The following is a 6,617-nucleotide window of genomic DNA, read 5'->3' on the forward strand; positions in this document are numbered from 1 at the left end:
TGTGCTGCGGTTTAAAGTGGATCACCGCAGGCAAGATCAAGATCTAGTCAAAGAACCACTTCACAAACGTCTGCAGATGAGGTCTCTAAAGGCTGTGTTGGCTGATTTTGCTGCAGCATTGAGTTAGTTGTGCAGTTTCTTTCTCTGTGCTCTGCACACTGCTTCTCCAGGCTGTGTTTGACCTCACACTCGTGCAGAGAAGTTTCTGAACACAGAGCAATGTGACTCGGCATTTTTACAAATGTGTGTTTTTAAGGGTAATGCTGAAAGTGTCTCAAGTGTGCTGAAGCATGAAGAAGTTCAGTGTGGCAGTGCCACGATCTGAAAGCCTCACTCCTCGAGCAGGAGTGACCTGGGTAGCGTGAGGGGCATGAGCAGGAGCAGCACTGCTGGGCTGGGATGACCCCTGTGCCATTCCCAGTAAGCCCAGCAAAGGTGCTGGCTAAGGGCCTGGCTACTGCCCTGCTGATTGCAAGGAAAGGGGTAATTCTGAATTAATTGTATCACTAAAGGTGTCTCTGGAGCGTTTTGAGCTTCATCCTGCTGTGGTAGCTCTGAGCTATGGATGTGTTGGTAGTGGCACAGATCCAGGTCCCCTGGGCCCAGAGGTTCAAACAGACTTGCTTTTATCAGTGAAGTGAATTCCACTCCAACTCCGGGAAAGCAGAGTCCAATCTGACACACTAAAGAAGTTTATGGACTTCTGTTTGTAAGGGCACTTCTTCACCTGGGGAGTGCCTTTTGGTGCCATTGCACTGCCCGTGTGGAGCAGGGCCTTGCCTGGCCCTGGGCTCTGACCCTGCCCTGGGCCTGGCTGGGCTGTGCAGCTCACGGGGCAGGAGGTGCCCCCACTGCCCAGCCCTGCTGGCACCTTTCAGCAGCGCTGGATGGAACTAAAGCTTCTGTCAGGGGCAGTGAGAGCCAGCAGGGGCTGCTGGGGGCAGAGCATTTCCTGCCTGTTCCCTGGGGGCTGCTCTCCCATCCCATTTGTTTGGAGCAGGTTTCAGGCTTCTCTGTCTGTTGGTTTGTGTCGGAGCTGTGGGTTGGATCGAATGTCCTTTCCATTACTGAATGTAAGAAACTCTCCAGGGGTGAATGCTGCAAATATTCCAGAACACTGTTTTCTTCCACGAAGGCCTCCTATGGAATATCCAGCTGCTGTGCTGGAAGTCAGGAAATCCGATGCTCTTGTACATATCAAAATACAGTGAACCTCCATTTCTCTGCCCCACAGCTCACTCGGGTTTCTTGCCTCCCTGTTGCTGTTGGCATGACTCTCAATGCAAATTCCCTCCCTGGGGGCAGGGGAAGGGGCAGTGTGCTGGGACAGAGCCTGGTGCCAGGCTGGGCTCCCCCCTCAGCCCAGCCTGGTGCTTCCAGGGGCAGGAGATGCTGCAGGGTCCCCCAGGACACCTGGGCCAGCAGGGATCCTCCAGGAGGATCCCCTGCCTTCAGCCCAGCAGGATCTGGTTTTATTTATCCTGTGAGGGATGTGGGGTAGAGAGCACTTGGAAGCAACTCGACAGCCACTAAAATAAATGTTCTTTTCTGTTTATTCCTTGGCTTACATCTGGAAATTAAATGTGCTGCATTAGGAATCTCAAACTTTGACTGTCTTACTGAGTCTTTAATTGAAGACAGGGCAAGCCCAAAAGCATGACTGACTTCTGTTGCTGCACTAGGAAAAATCACTGATTTTGGAGAGGCTGTGGGTACATGGCATTGCTGCTGTGGGTACAATACATCACTGCTGTACAAAAACCTTTACTGTGATCAGGACATGGCAATGACTCTGGTTTGGAATGGTTGAATCTCAGTACAGGAAATAGATCAAGAACGACTTTAATGCTGGTCTTGGGTGAAACTACAGCAAGTTGTGAATGCAGGCTGAGAGCTTTCTGTTTAAAGCTGGTATGTCTCTGCTAAAAACTGGTACATTTTCCACAACAGTCAGCTTAATGCTGCATTTTTTGCATAAAGAAAATTGTTGAATCAAGCTGAAAGGAATGTGTCCTTAATTCTTTCAGCAGTTCTTGAGCCACACGTTCAGCAGCTCTGTTCACAAACCTCAGCAATGTTGTTCTTATTTCTACAACATTTGCCTCAATTTCCTGTTTTCCAGCATGTTTTGAGTTGAAGAGAAAATGGCTCTTTCCTCAGTGCTGTCTCAGGGCTGAAGGCAGCTGTCAGAAATGTGCAGGAGTGACTTCCCAAGGAAGCTCAGCTCTGCAAGGTGCTGGAACCTGGGCTGGTGCTGCGGCTGTGAGCCCCAGCCCCTGGCCAGGAGCTGGTCTGGGTTGAAGTCCAGCTGGTTTGTCCTGCTGGATTGTCCCTGCCAGCCCCGAGCCAGCGGGGCTTGTGCAATTAAACAGCTTCTAAACCTCTGCCAGCCTGTTAATAAAGCCTTGTTTATGTGCAAAGCACTTGGAAAACAACTCTAAACGCTGGATTTATTTGCAGTAAACGTTGGACTTCATCACAGAAGATTTTCATCTGGGTTTGCAAGCACGATGCACATTTTTGCTTTGTTTCCCAGCAGAGAATCGGGCACTGGTTACCTGTTGGAAGGGTGAGTGGGTGGCTCTGCAGCAGCTTCCTAGCACTGCTCCTCTGCTCTCTGTGCCCTGCACTCCCTCCGTGGGGTGCCTGGAGCAGCTCAGGCAGTGCTGGGAGCGTTTGCTGCCTCAGAGCCACCCTGGCCTTTCCTCTGCAAGCAGGGGCCGTGCCCCTCAGAGCAGCCCAGGGGGGCCTTCCCAGTCAGTGTCCACAGGTGGAAGAACCCAAAGCTGTACCTGGGCAAAGTTATTGGTTTTCTAGCATTTGAACAACATTTAGCCTTTCCTTTTCTAGAAAAGGGCTTTCAGAATTCCTTTCTCACTGTAAGAATGAAAAAGGACAGCTTGGCTTCTTTCCTTTCCTAAAAGACTCAGCTCATTCCTGAGTCCTTCCTGGAAAAACATTTTCTGATGTTGAAATTAGCCAAGACCAGAGCTGCTGCCTGGGAGTACTTAGCTGTAAATTCACATGCTCTTGGCCTCTGGTTTGTTTTATCTCCTTGTGTTCAGCAGAAAGCCTTTGGCTTTGCTCTGGTTTTGCTGACAATGTGAGGTCCAGAGTGACTGCCCCAGGAGGGTGTTACAGTCCTGAGACTAACATCGTGTGTTGGGCAAAACTGGCAGCTGCTGTGCCCCTCTGATTGTGGGATGGCACCACGTGTAAGTGACAATAACATTTTACTCCAGTGTAGCCCCTGTGGCAGCCCCACAGCAGTACTGAGGATCTGAGATTCCCACTGGGAGCTGCAGTTCCTGCAGCGGGGAGCAGGGAGCTGCTGCATCAGGGACATGGAGGGGAGCAGGAGCTGCTGCATCAGGGCCAGGGTGGGGAGCAGGAGCTGCTGCATCAGGGACATGGAGGGGAGCAGGAGCTGCTGCATCAGGGACATGGAGGGGAGCAGGAGCTGCTGCATCAGGGCCAGGTGGGGAGCAGGGAGCTGCTGCATCAGGGCCAAGGTGGGGAGCAGGAGCTGCTGCATCAGGGCCAGGTGGGGAGCAGGGAGCTGCTGCATCAGGGCCAAGGTGGGGAGCAGGAGCTGCTGCATCAGGGACATGGAGGGGAGCAGGAGCTGCTGCATCAGGGACATGGAGGGGAGCAGGAGCTGCTGCATCAGGGCTAGGGTGGGGAGCTGCTGCAGACCCAGCCCAGGGAGGGCCGGTGCTGCTGGCTCGGGCAGCCCTGGGGTGGCAGGGCTCCCTTCTGCCGTGTCTGTGTGTGCTGGAGGGTGTTTGCACATGCCACCAGTGCCTTACCAGGATCACCCTGGGCCTGGTGCTGCTTTCCAAGCAGTGGGAATGCCTCAGGGGGAGGTGGAAGGAGACTGGGAGGGCTGGGGGGCCAGGATGTGCCAGCTCCCAGGCAGGCTCCGAGGGCTGCTCCGACCCAGGAGCTGCACTCTGCTCCCTCCATCCCTCCCTGGCCTTAGAAGAATCAGAAACATCTGGCAGAGAGGCCACGTAGCTCAAGCCTTTTAAGTGCAGATGCTTGGGAGAGTTGTGTACAAACACGGAGCTGGAGTTTTCTTTGTCACTGAGACCTCTGACACTTTCCCCTGTGCTGAGCTCTGCTGCACCTGGAATTCTCCTGGGCATGGTCTCCTGCTGGCTCCTCCTTCCCCTGGCAGTGCTGGCTCAAGTGTAAGCCAAGCTAAGGTGCCCCAGGGCTGACTCTGATCCTGCTGGGAGTTCTCCCTTGTGACTTGTACATGTAGAAAATACCTGGCTGGTTGTGTATGAGCTGGATTTGGTCTCTGGGTCGTGGTAAGCAGGGATGAGGGGCCAAATTCTGATCTAGTGATGACATGGGTAAACTCCCACTGATTTCCAAAGACTGAATTGGCTGTAGAGGGCTGGGTTTGCAAATCCAAGTGCCTCTGACAAACACATTTGGCTCCCTTTCTGCCAGCACTCCATTCTTTTTTCCCCAGTTCAGATGTTTATGTGAGTGCTTGCTGGCTCGAGAGGCTGAATGTGTCTGGTTATATTTGAGGGGATAAATGGAACTAAACATCTCCAGCAAATGCCATCAGCACTGCTCAGCTGGAGGAGCCCTACAGGGCCTGGTGCCCCTGTCTCACAGCTCTGCTGCTCTGGTTTCTCTGGCTGGGAGGATGCAGGTTTCCTGTGGGGCTCCCAGAGCTGCCCCCTCCCAGGTCTGCACCAGGGCTCAAGCCCCTGGCCTGGTGTCCCAGGTGAGCCCGAAGTGGCAGCCAGGTACTGGTGGTGGCACTGAAACTTATGGTGGGCAGAAGTGCTCAGAGACAAACCCCTCACGTCACATGGCTAAATGATGTGTGAAGTATGAGAAGTACTGATGTTAGTGGCACATGTCTGTAATAAGCAGTGCAGGACAAATTTGGGGCCAGAAGCTTTCCTGCAGTGCAGTACTGAGCCAGTGTGATTTGTTTATCCCGATTCTGAGATAAGCAACTCTTGTGGTTTAAGCCCCAGCCAAAGCTAGCACAGCAGTGTGTGTGTGTGTGACAGATTTTACTATTTTTTCCATGTATTAAAAAGACAATAAAATTTATCTGTGTGGCTAAGAGAGGAGCAGTCACCTCAGCAAAATGTGCTTTCAGCAGCAGGAGTGTAGGAGTGACACATGGTGGGAAAACATAAAACCAAGCATGAGCACCTTCCCTAGAGCAGGCTGTGCAGGGAGCTGCTGCGTGTGCCTGCCAGAGCAGCCTCCTAAGGGGGCACAGCTGGGGGGGTTTGCACCCAGAGCTTCCCCCTCAGACCCCTGTCAGCAGCTCTGCTGCTGCAGACAGGGAGTGCTTTACCTTCACTTTCTGCCTTCATTTCCTTCCTGGCCTGGCTGGACAGGGCACGTGGAGACTTCCTCTGTCCTTCTGGATGTACACACTGTTCTCTGCTGTTTTTCTATTTGCCAGTATTATGAGCTGTAATTCTGTGTTAAAACCAAAACACTGCATGGAAACAGCAGTCAGCAGGGAGTCAAGGAATGCTGGATGTAACAACTTTCACAGTTGTTAAGCCATTGCAGTGAGCAGTTTGACTCATTGATGCTTCCTCCTCTCTACCTCCTTGGATATCAAATGCTGCCCTGGATTTCCTTTGTAGTTTCCTGGGAGTTTTTAGCTGCAGTTCCTTCCTGTGGTCACTGCCACGTATGCAGCATTGTGGGAGTGCCAGAGGGCATCAGTGCCCTTTGCATGGGCATCCCTGGGGCTCTGTCCATGCCCCACGGCCCTCTCCTTGTGCTCTGGAGGCAAAGCCTAGAATATCCCAGGAAGGTTTTCCTTCCTGAGCTGCTGGGACTGGCTGGAAGGAGGGAGCCTTTTCCACCTGCCACAACAGGTGTGTTTAAATTGTTCATCCGTGTCATTAGGAGGCTGTGATACCTTTCCAGGTGTAGTTTGTGAAATCATTTTATTTGAAGACTAAGGCAAGCCAGAGAGCCTGAATAGCTGAATGACACGTCTGAGTCACGGGCTGCTTCCCAGAGATAGTGATTTCCTTGGCAAGGACAGCTGAGTGGGGTCCAGCTCTCATTTCTGCCTTTGAAAAGGCAGAGCTTTCCCCTGGCAAAGGGAAGGGCTGCCCTTGCTGAGGTGTGGGAAGGCTCAGACCCCAGGCCTGGCTCTCCTGCTCCCTGGGACGAGCGGAGCCCATTGCCTCCCCTGGGAGCTGGGCTGGTCCCTGCCTGCTGGGGCTCCCCAGGGCAGCAACCCCTGCCCAGGCAGGTCCCTCCTGGCCCTGGGGCTGCTCTGGCTGGGGAATTCTGCCACGTTTGCCTGAGCCTGAGCAGCCAGCCTGCTCCTGGGGGTCAGCTGCTGAGCACCTCTGGGATGAATGGGCTCTGGGAGCTGAAGCCAGCATTTGTTTCTAGCCACAAAGAATGCAGCCCATGGAAAAACCATAAAAGTTTCTGGTTGTGGCAGGATTACAGCAGGGCTGACAGTGAAAGTTCCTGCTTGGAGCAGGATTACAGCAGGAATGAAATTTCAGAGTTTCCACTCAAATGCAGACATTGATAATTTTATATTTGCCTCTTTGTGGCTTGAAATCAACTTCCTCCTGGAGCTGATGTTTCTGTCT

Source organism: Passer domesticus, chromosome 11 (assembly GCF_036417665.1).
Source record: "Passer domesticus isolate bPasDom1 chromosome 11, bPasDom1.hap1, whole genome shotgun sequence".
NCBI lineage: Eukaryota > Metazoa > Chordata > Aves > Passeriformes > Passeridae > Passer > Passer domesticus.